This window comes from Anabrus simplex, chromosome 2 (genome assembly GCF_040414725.1).
Source record: "Anabrus simplex isolate iqAnaSimp1 chromosome 2, ASM4041472v1, whole genome shotgun sequence".
Classification (NCBI taxonomy): domain Eukaryota; kingdom Metazoa; phylum Arthropoda; class Insecta; order Orthoptera; family Tettigoniidae; genus Anabrus; species Anabrus simplex.
In genome coordinates, this window is record NC_090266.1 from 1146938479 (window position 1) to 1146951292 (window position 12814).

Consider the following 12814-nt stretch of genomic DNA (forward strand, 5'->3'; position numbering starts at 1 on the left):
AAAAGGGAGATGGATAGACTAAAGTTAGATGTAGTTGGTATAAGTAAAGTACGTTGGCAGGAAGAACAGGATTTTTGGTCAGGCGACTACCGAATTATCAACACAAAATCAAACAGGGTAAATGCAGGAGTTGGTTTAATAATGAATAAGAAAAAAGGGCAGCGGGTAAGCTACTACGACCAGCATAGTGAAAGAATTATTGTCGTCAAGATAGACACCAAACCAATGCCCACCACAATAGTGCAGGTCTATATGCCTACGAGCTCAGCGGATAATGAGGAAGTCGAAAGAATATATGAAGAGAGAGAAGATTTAATACAATATGTAAAAGGTGATGAGAATCTAATTGTGATGGGAGACTGGAATGCAGTGGTAGGCCAAGGAAGAGAAGGTAATACAGTAGGAGAAATCGGACTGGGATAAAGGAGAGGAAGAGGAAGTCGGCTGGTTGAATTCTGCACTGATCATAATTTAGTCCTTGCCAATACTTAGTTCAAACACCACAAACGACGGCTGTATACGTGGACGAGACCTGGAGACACTGGAAGGTATCAAATAGACTTTTTATTTTTTTGCTAGGGATTTTACGTCGCACCGACACAGATAGGTCTTATGGCGACGATGGTATAGGAAAGACCTAGGAGTTGAAAAGGAAGCGGCCGTGGCCTTAATTAAGGTACAGCCCCAGCATTTGCCTGGTGTGAAAATGGGAAACCACGGAAAACCATTTTCAGGGCTGCCGATAGTGGGATTCGAACCTACTATCTCCCGGATGCAAGCTCACAGCCGCGCGCCTCTACGCACACGGCTCAAATAGACTTCATTATGATTAGGTAGAGATTCAGAAACCAGGTGTTGGATTGCAAAACTTTCCCAGGAGCAGACGTGGAATTTGACCACAACTTGTTGGTCATGAAATGCCATCTGAAGCTGAAGAAATTGAGAAAGGAAAGAATGCAAAAAGATGGGATCTAGAAAAGTTGAAAGAAAAGAGTGTGAGGGATTGTTTCAAGGAACGTGTTGCACAAGGACTAAATGAAAAGGCTGAAGGAAACACAATAGAGGAAGAGTGGATAGTCATGAAAAATGAAGTCAGTAGGGCTGCTGAAGAAATGTTAGGAAGGAAGAAAAGATCAACTAAGAATCAGTGGATAACTCAGGAGATACTAGACCTGATTGATGAACGACGAAAATACAAGAATGCTAGAAATGAAGAGGGCAGAAAAGAATACAGGCGATTAAGGAACGAAGTGGATAGAAAGTGGAAGATAGGTAAGGAAGAATGGCTGAAGGAAAAGTGCAAGGATGTTGAAGGTTGTATGGTTCTAGGAAAGGTAGATGCTGCATACAGGAAAATCAAGGAAACCTATGGAGAAAGGGAATCTAGGTGTATGAATATTAAGAGCTCAGATGGAAAGCCACTTCTAGGGAAAGACGACAAAGCAGAAAGATGACAGGAACATATCCAACAGTTGTATCAAAGTAAAGAAGTAGATAATTTGGTTCTGGAACAAGAAGAGGCTGTTGATGCTGATGAAATGGGAGACCCAATTTTGAGGTCAGAGTTTGACAGAGCTGTGGGCGACCTAAATAGGAACACAGCACCTAGAATTGATGACATTCCCTCTGAATTACAGACTGCCTTAGGAGAAACCAGCATGGCAAGGTTATTCCATTTAGTGTGTAAGATGTAAGAGACAGGAGAAGTCCCATCCGATTTTCGTCAGAATGTTGTTATACCTATTTCCATGAAAGCCTGTGCTGACAGGTGTGAAAACTACCGCACCATTAGTTTAGTATCTCATGCCTGCAAAATTTTAACACGTATCATTTACAGAAGAATGGAAAAACAAGTTGAAGCTGAGTTAGGAGAAGATCAATTTGGCTTCAGAAGAAATGTAGGAACACGTGAAGCAATCCTGACTTTACATCTGATCTTAGAGGATCGAATCAAGAAGGACAAGCCCACGTACATGGCATTCGTAGATCTAGAAAAGGCATTCGATAATGTTGATTGGACCAAGCTATTTAAGATTCTGAAGGTGATTGGGATCAGATACCGAGAACGAAGAATTATCTACAATCTGTATAAAAATCAGTCTGCAGTAATAAGAATAGAGGGCTTTGAAAAAGCAGCAGCAAACCAGAAAGGAGTGAGGCAAGGCTGCAGTTTGTCACCCCTCCTTTTCAATGTTTACATAGAACAGGCAGTAAAGGAAATCAAAGAGAAATTTGGAAAGGGAATCGCAATCCAAGGAGAGGAAATCAAATCCTTGAGATTTGCCGATGATATTGTTATTTTATCTGAGACTGCAGAAGATCTTGAGAAGCTGCTGAATGGTATGGACAAAGTCCTAGGTAAGGAGTACAAGATGAAAATAAATAAGTCCAAAACAAAAGTAATGGAGTGCAGTCGAACGAAGGCAGGTGATGCAGGAAATATTAGGAAGTGAAGTCTTAAAGGAAGTAAATGAATATTCTTACTTGGGTAGTAAAATAACTAACGATGGCAGAAGTAAGGACGACATAAAATGCAGATTAGCACAAGCAAGGAAGAGCTTTCTTAAGAAAAGAAATTTGCTCACTTCAAACACTGCTATAGGAATTAGAAACATGTTTTTGAAGACTTTCGTGTGGAGCGTGGCATTGTATGGAAGTGAAACATGGACGATAACTAGCTCAGAAAGAAAGAGAATAGAAGCCTTTGAAATGTGGTGTTAAAGAAGAATGCTGAAGGTGAGATGGATAGATTGGATCATGAATGAAGAGATACTGACTTGAATTGGCGAGAGGAGATCGATTTGGCTAAATTTGACGAGAAGAAGAGATAGAATCATAGGACACATCTTAAGACACCCAGGACTTGTTCAGTTGGTTTTTGAAGGAAGTGTGGGTGGTAAGAACGGTAGGGGTAGACCAAGGTATGAATATGACAGGCAGATAAGAGCAGACGTAGGATGCAATAGTTACGTAGAAATGAAAAGGTTAGCACAGGATAGGGTGGCATGGAAGACTGCATCAAATCAGTCTATGGACTGATAACTCAAACACAACAATAGATATATACTTACCAGATATAGTAATACGAGTTGAATCATGGCTGAGAAATGATATAATGGATGCAGACATTTTCTCACGGAACTGGAGTATGTACCGTAGAGATAGGATAGGAATGGTGGGAGAGGGAGTATTCATTTTGGTGAAAGAAGAATTTGTAAGCTATGAAAAAGTTAAATATGACAAACATGAAATTCTAGGTGTAAGGCTCATTTCTAAAGATAATAGGCAACTTGATGTCTTTGGAGTGGAAAGACCAGGAAAGAGTAGTGCTGATGCTGATTCAGAATTATTTGACAAGATAATCAGCTAAGTGGGAAATGACATAGAAAGGAATGTGATTGTGGCAGGAGATCTCAATTTACCAAATGTCAATAGGGAAGGTATTGACAGGAAGCATGACCAACAAATGGCAAATAAGCTAATATGGGAAGGACAGCTGGTTCAGAAAGTGATGGAACCAACTAGAGGGTAGAATATTCTGGACGTGGTGCTGGTAAAACCAGATGAGCTCTATAGAGAAAGTGGAAGTAATAGATGGTATTAGTGATCATGAAGCTGTTTTTGTCATAGTTAAAAATAAATGTGATAGAAAAGAAGATCTTAAAAGTAAACTATTAGGCAGTATCATATGGCTGATAAAGCAGGCATGAGGGGGTTTAAAACAAGTAACTATGATCGGTAGAAAACGGTACATAAAAATGTAAACAGACTCTGGAATGGGTTTAAAGCAATTGTTGAGGAATGTGAAAACAGGTTTGTACTTTTAAGGTGGTAAGGAATGGTAAAGACCCACTTTATTATAACAGAAAAATAAAAAGACTAAGAAGGAGGTGTCAATTGGAAATAAATAGAGTTAGAAATGGCTGTGGAAGTAAGGAGAAATTGAAGGAACTTACTAGTATAACGTGCTCCTATTTTTTCTACTATTCTACGTCTGCTACGCTCGACATGCTGCTACTAACCTCTGTGTGTGTGTGCTCTCTTCGCCCGTCCAGCTGGTACTGTTACATTACATGTAACTAATCTCATTTTTAGGCCCGTATTGAACTATGCTATGATATATTAACAATTTGTTGGTTATTTTAATCCACCTTTTCAATACAAATTACAGTTTGTGTTGTTAAGTTGTAATGTTACAACACTAATTTACCGGGACATGTTTCGCTTTTATTCATAAGCATCATCAGCCTATACAATTGTCTCAAGGTTTGTCATATTTGGATTGTTGTTACAAATTTCATTACATTGAATGTAAATCTAATTTCATTGATAACAATATTTAAAACACAAGAATAATATACACATTAAAAATTATGACAATATGATTTGCAATGTTAAAATGGAGTAACTCTTAATTCTAAAACACATTGACGTCCAAAACACAGTTTTTACAATTTGAAAATTTGGCTAAAAATTGTTTGCAATATTAAAATAAAATTGATTCAACTATAATTTTGGTATTAAAATTTGAGCCATAAATATAAATATTGGATGTTAATACGTAGAAGCTATAGTTTCTGAAGTGCGTTGGTTTCTAGAATACAGTAACATTTCAGTATTGAGAATTTTAGTTAAGAATTGTGCTCTCTAAATAATGTTATTTAAAAAGACTGTAATTTTGCATTATGCGTGATTAGTTTTGATGATAATCTAGAATTGAAGTCTTGGGTTCGTTGGAAAATGGCTTCTAGATTTGATGAAGCTTGCTGCTGCAGTTTGGCAATTTGATCAGAGGAAATATTGACATGTTTAATTCTTGTTTGTAGCGGCCAGACTCTCCGTTGGAAGTTGATTGTTTTGATGTAAGTTATGGTTAAAAGGGGCTTCAATCCAAATTTTGAGTATCTGATTATGTTTCTTTCAATTTATAGAATGGAAGAAGCATCTGGAACAAATGGAAATGAACTTAAGTAATATTGTGTGTATGTTGTGCTTGTAATGTGAGTGTTGATGTTGCATTATCACTTACCCCTTTGTCTGCTGCTACAGAATCTTGTGGACCTTATTGCGTTACTATGACTATTGTCTGTTGTGGCTCTACTCCTTGTGTTGTACGTATGAGAGAGTTTTTGTGAAGGGCGGGTAGGGGGTTGAGGGGAAGAGATGTTGGGCGGGGCGTTTGCTATTGACGTGCTATGTGGTAGGGTATTCTTATCTGTTGTTGAGGTGGGGGTAGAGGACGATCCTGCAGGCGGGGCGTTAAGCTTTGGCGTGTTATGTGGAGGGGGACTTTTTTGCGTTGTCGAAATGGCTTCAGTTGTGAGTGTATTTAGATTGAATATTTTAAAGAATTTGCCTTTATCTGATTTGAGATTTCGTAATAATGTTACATTACACATAATTCACATTACAAGCACAACATACACACAATATTACTTAAGTTCATTTCCATTTGTTCCAGATGCTTCTTCCATTCTATAAATTGAAAGAAACATAATCAGATACTCAAAATTTGGATTGAAGCCCCTTTTAACCATAACTTACATCAAAACAATCAACTTCCAACGGAGAGTCTGGCCGCTACAAACAAGAATTAAACATGTCAATATTTCCTCTGATCAAATTGCCAAACTGCAGCAGCAAGCTTCATCAAATCTAGAAGCCATTTTCCAACGAACCCAAGACTTCAATTCTAGATTATCATCAAAACTAATCACGCATAATGCAAAATTACAGTCTTTTTAAATAACATTATTTAGAGAGCACAATTCTTAACTAAAATTCTCAATACTGAAATGTTACTGTATTCTAGAAACCAACGCACTTCAGAAACTATAGCTTCTACGTATTAACATCCAATATTTATATTTATGGCTCAAATTTTAATACCAAAATTATAGTTGAATCAATTTTATTTTAATATTGCAAACAATTTTTAGCCAAATTTTCAAATTGTAAAAACTGTGTTTTGGACGTCAATGTGTTTTAGAATTAAGAGTTACTCCATTTTAACATTGCAAATCATATTGTCATAATTTTTAATGTGTATATTATTCTTGTGTTTTAAATATTGTTATCAATGAAATTAGATTTACATTCAATGTAATGAAATTTGTAACAACAATCCAAATATGACAAACCTTGAGACAATTGTATAGGCTGATGATGCTTATGAATAAAAGCGAAACATGTCCCGGTAAATTAGTGTTGTAACATTACAACTTAACAACACAAACTGTAATTTGTATTGAAAAGGTGGATCAAAATAACCAACAAATTGTTAATATATCACAGCTGGTACTGTTCGCACTGTTGCCCTCCCTCCTTTCCTCCCCTATCACCTCGCTGCGCAATGTGTACCTTCTGCTCTCGTCTTTTCTGGACGTTTCCATCGTAATATAAATAAGGCCTGCTCTCGGCTCTATGGGCGAGTTGGATGAAGAAGACGACTTGTGTGGAGGGAGGACTTTCTTTTATTTGCACTAGCGGCTGGTCCGTGTGCAATGTTTTTAAAATGGCGTTTGTTGTTCATGATTGAAGCTCAAGGACTGCTGGACGGGTGAGCGAACTTTAAATCTATATTCTCTTCCCATACTTAATCTTCTCTTTAAAGCTGTATTCCCCTATTTCATCATGTCGATCTGGCTGCTAAAGACTGTTCACGCTACCAAATATCACTAGTCTGAGCTGTTGACATTGGTGTTTGTCTTGGAACTACACTACGATCTTTTCCAAATTTTGCTTTCTACTACGTGTAAATTACAGTGATATGAATGATTGGATACTAAAAGACTTGGTGAACAAACGCAAGAATAGGACTAACTGTATTCATATTAACGCCTAGCTTCTGTTCGAATTTCAGGATTGTATTAATACTTGTAGGTTCTATCTTTCCTAATCCCTGCTGCCAGCCTCAGGTACTGTTCTCTTCCTCGTCCTTCCTTTTTCCCCACGTTCCTGTCCCGGGGTTCTCTTTTCTTTTTCTTTTGCGATTGTACAGTGGCCTATATGCCTTTTCAAATTCTTTTTAAATTTTGTAATAATGGGTAATATCTGTTTAGCATTTGTAGGATACTCCTAATGAAAACTATTGTAAAATTCATCTGAGTCTAGCTGTTTTGGGTAGAAAATTGTGTTATTAAATGGTCGTCCCATTTTATTTTAAAAATCCGAAAATATTGTTACTCTCTTTAATCATCTGACCACTTTCTTTGGCATGTAAAAATTGTTTTGGTATATGTTGTAATACATTATTATTATGAAAAAGCAGTTCCTTCTCTTTCCCTGATTACTGTCACACGTATTTCCATGCCCCTTATTATCTGTACTTACCTCGGGTCCCTTTGGAAAATGGACACAGCAAAATGCTTCCTTGTGCGCTCTGCTAAAACGCTTCACTTTGAAACTGAAATCTGAGTACTTGTATATGCATGGATTTTGTGGAGAGCTGTAATCCTTTTCGTGGCATGCCATACTTGGATGGACTGCTGTTTGTTTACGTTACCGCATTAGTCGGACTAGTGTCCAAGTTCATGACTTAGTTATATTCTTCTATGATCCCTGATTATTTGTGAGTGTACTACAATTATGGCCATGTTTACTTTGTTGGTTTATTGATTTGCCATTTCCATCCTGCTGCATTTCGATTATTCTGAGTGTACATGGTTACCCAGATACGACACCACACCACACCCAAACTAGTAACGTTACACTAGGAAATTGAATCTAGCAAAGAAGTCAGCTAAGGATAACATGATGGCAAGCATAAATGGCAGTCATACAAATTTTAGTGAAAAATGGAAGGGTATGTATAGGTACTTTAAGGCAGAAACAAGTTCCAAGAAGGACATTCCAGGAATCAATTATGAACAAGGGGAGTGTGTACGTGAGGATCTTCAAAAGGCAGAAGAATTCAGTCAGCAGTATGTAAAGATTGTTGGTTACGAGGATAATGTCCAGATAGAGGAGGTGGCTAATGCTAAAGAAGTATTAAAATTCACATATGATAACAATGACATTTACAATAAGATAAAAAAGATGAAAACTAGAATAGCAGCTGGAATTGACAAGTTTTCTGGGGATATACCAAAAACAACGGGTTGGGATATAGTACTATATCTGAAGTACTTACTTGATCATTGTTTGCATGAAGGAGCTATACCAAATGAACTGGAAAATTGCTATAGCAGCCCCTGTGTATAAAGGTATAAAGGAAAGGGTGATAAACATAAAGCTGAAAATTACAGGCCAGGAAGTTTCACAGGCATTGCATGTAAGCCTTGGGAAAGCTTTCTTTCTGATTATATTACACATGTTTGCAAAATTAATAACTGGTTCGACAGAAAGCAGTTCGGGTTTAGGAAAGTTTATTTCACTGAATCTCAACTTGTAGGATTCCAGCTAGATATAGCAGATATCCTGGATTCAGGAGGTCAAATGGTCTGGTTTTTTTTTTTTGCTAGGGGCTTTACGTCGCGCCGACACAGAAAGGTCTTATGGCGACGATGGGATAGGAAAGGCCTAGGAGTTGGAAGGAAGCGGCCGTGGCCTTAATTAAGGTACAGCCCCAGCATTTGCCTGGCGTGAAAATGGGAAACCACGGAAAACCATTTTCAGGGCTGCCGATAGTGGGATTCGAACCTACTATCTCCCGGATGCAAGCTCACAGCCGCGCGCCTCTATGCGCACGGCCAACTCGCCCGGTCAAATGGTCTGTATCGGGATTGACCTGTCTAAAGCATTTGATAGGGTGGATCATGGGAGACTACAGGCAAAAAGGAGTGCAACTGGACTAGACAAAAGAGTGACTGATGGGTTGCTATATTTCTAGAAAATAGATCTCAGAGAATTAGAGTAGGCGAAGCTTTATCTGACGCTGTAATAATTAAGAGGGGAATTCCTCAAGGCAGTATTATTGGACCTTTATGTTTTCTTATATATATATATATATATATATGCCTTTGCTGGCAAGATGTAGTGTTTACAGTGCACTATGTCTTCTGGTATGGGCTAGAGCAATTTTGTTACTTTCATTGATCTGTCTCAGCTTTATCCTTGGCTTTGACAAAATGAAAGTGACTGAGGTATGAGTGATGCTAGTAATGCCATTCCTTCTGCAGCCAGTCCCTGCTATGAATGGTGTGAAAATATTGCTCATAGGGTCGGTTGGTGCATGCATTTCAGTGGGCTTGGCAGACTGAAATGTAATAGCAACTTCTGGCTCGGTGAGGAAAGCAACGGGAAACTACCTCACTCCTCATTTCCCTAGTACGCCTCTTCAGTGATGCCCAGGCCATCTATGACAGCTGATGGCGGAGCTGTTGAGGATCCAATCAGCCTTCGGGCTGAGGACTAAACATACATATATATATATATATATATATATATATAAATGATGACATGATTAAAGAAGTTGAACCAGAGATAAGGCTTTCTGCAGATGATATTATTCTATATAGAGTAATAAATAAGTTACAAGTTTGTGAACAACTGCAAAATGACCTCAATAACGTAGTGAGATAGACAGCAGGCAATGGTATGGTGATAAACAGGGTTAAAAGCCAGGTTGTGTGTTAAACAAATAGGAAAAGTCCTCTCAGTTTTTATTACTGCATTGTTGGGGTGAAGGTTCCTTATGGGGATCACTGTAAGTACCTAGGTGCTTATATAAGGAATGATTTTCATTGGGGTAATCACATAAATGGGATTTTAAATAAAGGGTACAGATGTCTGCACATGGTTATGAGGGTATTTAGGAGTTGTTGTAAGGATGTAAAGGATAGGGCACATAAGTCTCTGGTAAGACCCCAACTAGAGTATGGTTCCAGTGTATGGGATCTTCGCCAAGATTACTCGAATCAAGAACTGGAAAAATTCAACGAAAAACAACTCAATTTGTTCTGGGTGATTTCCGACAAAATAGTAGTGTTACAAAAATGTTGCAAAGTTTGGGCAGGAAAGACTTGTGAGAAAGAAGACAAGCTGCTCGACTAAGTGGTATGTTACAAGTAATCATTTTCATTGTGGATCCATATTGAAATTTAATATAATAGATGCAAGTTACAAAATAGATATGATCAACCGAATTATCAATAAAGTTAAAATTTAATTATTGACAAATCTCATCCCAAATAAACCTAACAAGTCTAAATTTGCCACCTTTACATATACTTATCCAGCTATTTACCAATTCTCAAGCCCCCTAAAAAAAAAACAAGACATCCAAATTGCCTTTAATACTTAAAATACTAATCAAAACATATTTTTTGACCATAACACTGTTAATCGAACTAACCACCATTATTCAAGATCTGGAATATATAGACTTACTTGTTTACAATGTAATTTTTCATATATTGGATAAACAGGACGCAGTTTTCATACCAGATATTTGGAACATTTCATCACGTTAAAACACAATAAATTCTCTGCAATGAGGTCCCATATGAAGGAAACTTTACATCATTTTACAACAATAGAGCAAGATTTAGAAAACATCAAAAAAGTAGATAAAGGTAAATTAATGATGGAGTTCGAGAATATCTACATCAATCTAGACCAATACTTCAATAAAAACCAGAATTTGAACAACATAATAGAAATCAAAAGTCCATTATACGAACGAATTCCAAAATGATTACAAACACTAAATTTGAAAGAAAGTATTTTTTTTAAGACTTCAATTGCATGTCCTTAAAAACTTCCACTTAACCAACAAACGTAACTCCCTCCTGATCTGCCTCTATCAATTCGCCTCCATGCACAATACGCAACCACAACACTCCACCCCCCCCCCCCCCCCACCTACAACATCCACATGGTTACAATACGAGAAGCAGTCATTCCGGTGCAGTCAGCACTGCTAGTAAACCTTACAACAGTCAAGACGGTAAGTGATATACATTCAACGTGACCTTTTAAATTAGATTAACACTGCTTGCAGTTCAACTTACACATCTTCTTTTCATTGCAGACATTTTCAACATGCACTCTGCAATCCAGTTGCAGCACCCACACACCATATAATGTTAAGGTTTGAATGTCCCCCTTGCAGGATTCCAGCCTTAAACCAAGTGTGCTAACTAGTCCCTCTGATATATTCCACTTACATACAATGACTACGAGAGTGGAGTTCAATGCCGGTTACGACATTCTACATCGCATATACAAATAGTGATACGGCAACATTCTCGTTTTTAAGCCATTCTTATACAAGATTATACTCTTAATGATAGATAGCTACATAAGACACCACGATTATTATATTGTTTTTCCATGACGTAAAAGTTTTAAAGGATCCTTATGTTGTTCTCAGTTACAATTATAACATGATGATTTTAACCAGATTTTCTAGGTACAAATTATAGTAAGCGCTATGTTTCAAATAATCTTCACTGAATAATGAAATGAAATGGCGTATGGCTTTTAGTGCCAGGAGTGTCCGAGGACATGTTCGGCTTGCCAGGTGCAGGTCCTTAGATTTGACACCCGTAGGCGACCTGCACGTCGTGATGAGGATGAAATGATGATGAAGACAACACATACAACCAGGCCCCGTACCAGCGAAATTAACCATTGATGGTTAAAAAGCCCAACCCTGCCGGAATCAAACCCGGGACCCCTGTGACCAAAGGCCAGCATGCTAACCATTTAGGCATGGAGCCGGATCTCGAACTGGAACGAAGTTTTAGACATTTTAGACATTCAAGCTTAGAAGAATCCAACATAACTGTCACTAAATTGTAAAATTATTTTTATTCAATGTACTCAGAATTAGTTACATACCTATCACGGCCAAGCTGTTAGTTTTATACCCATAATAACCGCAGCTGTTTTCAATCAAAACTAGAATTTGCAAATTAGATTTTATGACTGTAATTATAGAATTCAATAGTAAATTTTTGAACACAATCAGGATCCTGATTTAATTTTGAGGTGCAATGATGGCTGATGATGCCCGACAAACAGGCGAAACATGTCTCAGTTAGACAATTGTAACAATGATTAAATCCTAAGTATAAGTTGTTTTTTTACAAGTTGCTTTACGTCGCACCGACACAGATAGGTCTTATTGCGACGATGGGACAGGAAAGGGCTAGGAAAGGGAAGGGAGTGGCCGTGGCCTTAATTAAGGTACAGCCCCAGCATTTGCCTGGTGTGAAAACAGGAAACCACGGAAAACCATCTTCAGAGCTGCCGACAGGGGGGTTCGAACCCATTATCTCCCGAATACTGGATACTGGCCACATTTAAGTGACTGCAGCTATCGAGCTCGATCTAACTATAAGTAATTACATGTATTGAATAGGTGGTTTGTTCAAATAAACATCTGTATTTTAAGAATTATGTGATATGTTCCGAGCTGTCAGTGGAAAGATGGCGTGGAATGTTATTAGTAGACAAATAAGTTTGTGTGATGTCTTTGAAAGTAGGAAAGATCACAATATGAATATAAAGTTGGAATTCAAGAGGACAATTTGGGTCAAATATGCATTTATAGGAAGGGGAGTAACTGACCAAGGGAGATGTTCAATAAATTTCTAATTACTTTGCAATCATGTAAGAAAAGGCTAGGAAAACAACAGATAGGGATTTTCCACCTGGAAGACCACCCTAAACGCAGATCGGTAGTGATTGATTGACCTGAATTACAGAACATTAATGGCTTCATTTCTAAGATGAAATATTTCACATTGCAATTTTTGCAAGCACAACAATGATACATGGAGGAAAATTAAAACTACTGAAACATTCTACAGCAAATTTACATGAGATCAAAAAGTGATTACATAGCTATGTTCACTTTTTTACAATT

At 37.7% G+C, this 12814-nt stretch overlaps 1 protein-coding gene across 2 annotated transcripts in view; it reads right to left on the minus strand.

The window, feature by feature from the left end:
- Positions 1-12814, minus strand: part of LOC136864747 (uncharacterized protein F54F2.9) — a 112700-nt gene that overhangs the window by 33366 nt on the left and 66520 nt on the right. The gene's annotated exons all lie outside the window — the stretch shown is intronic.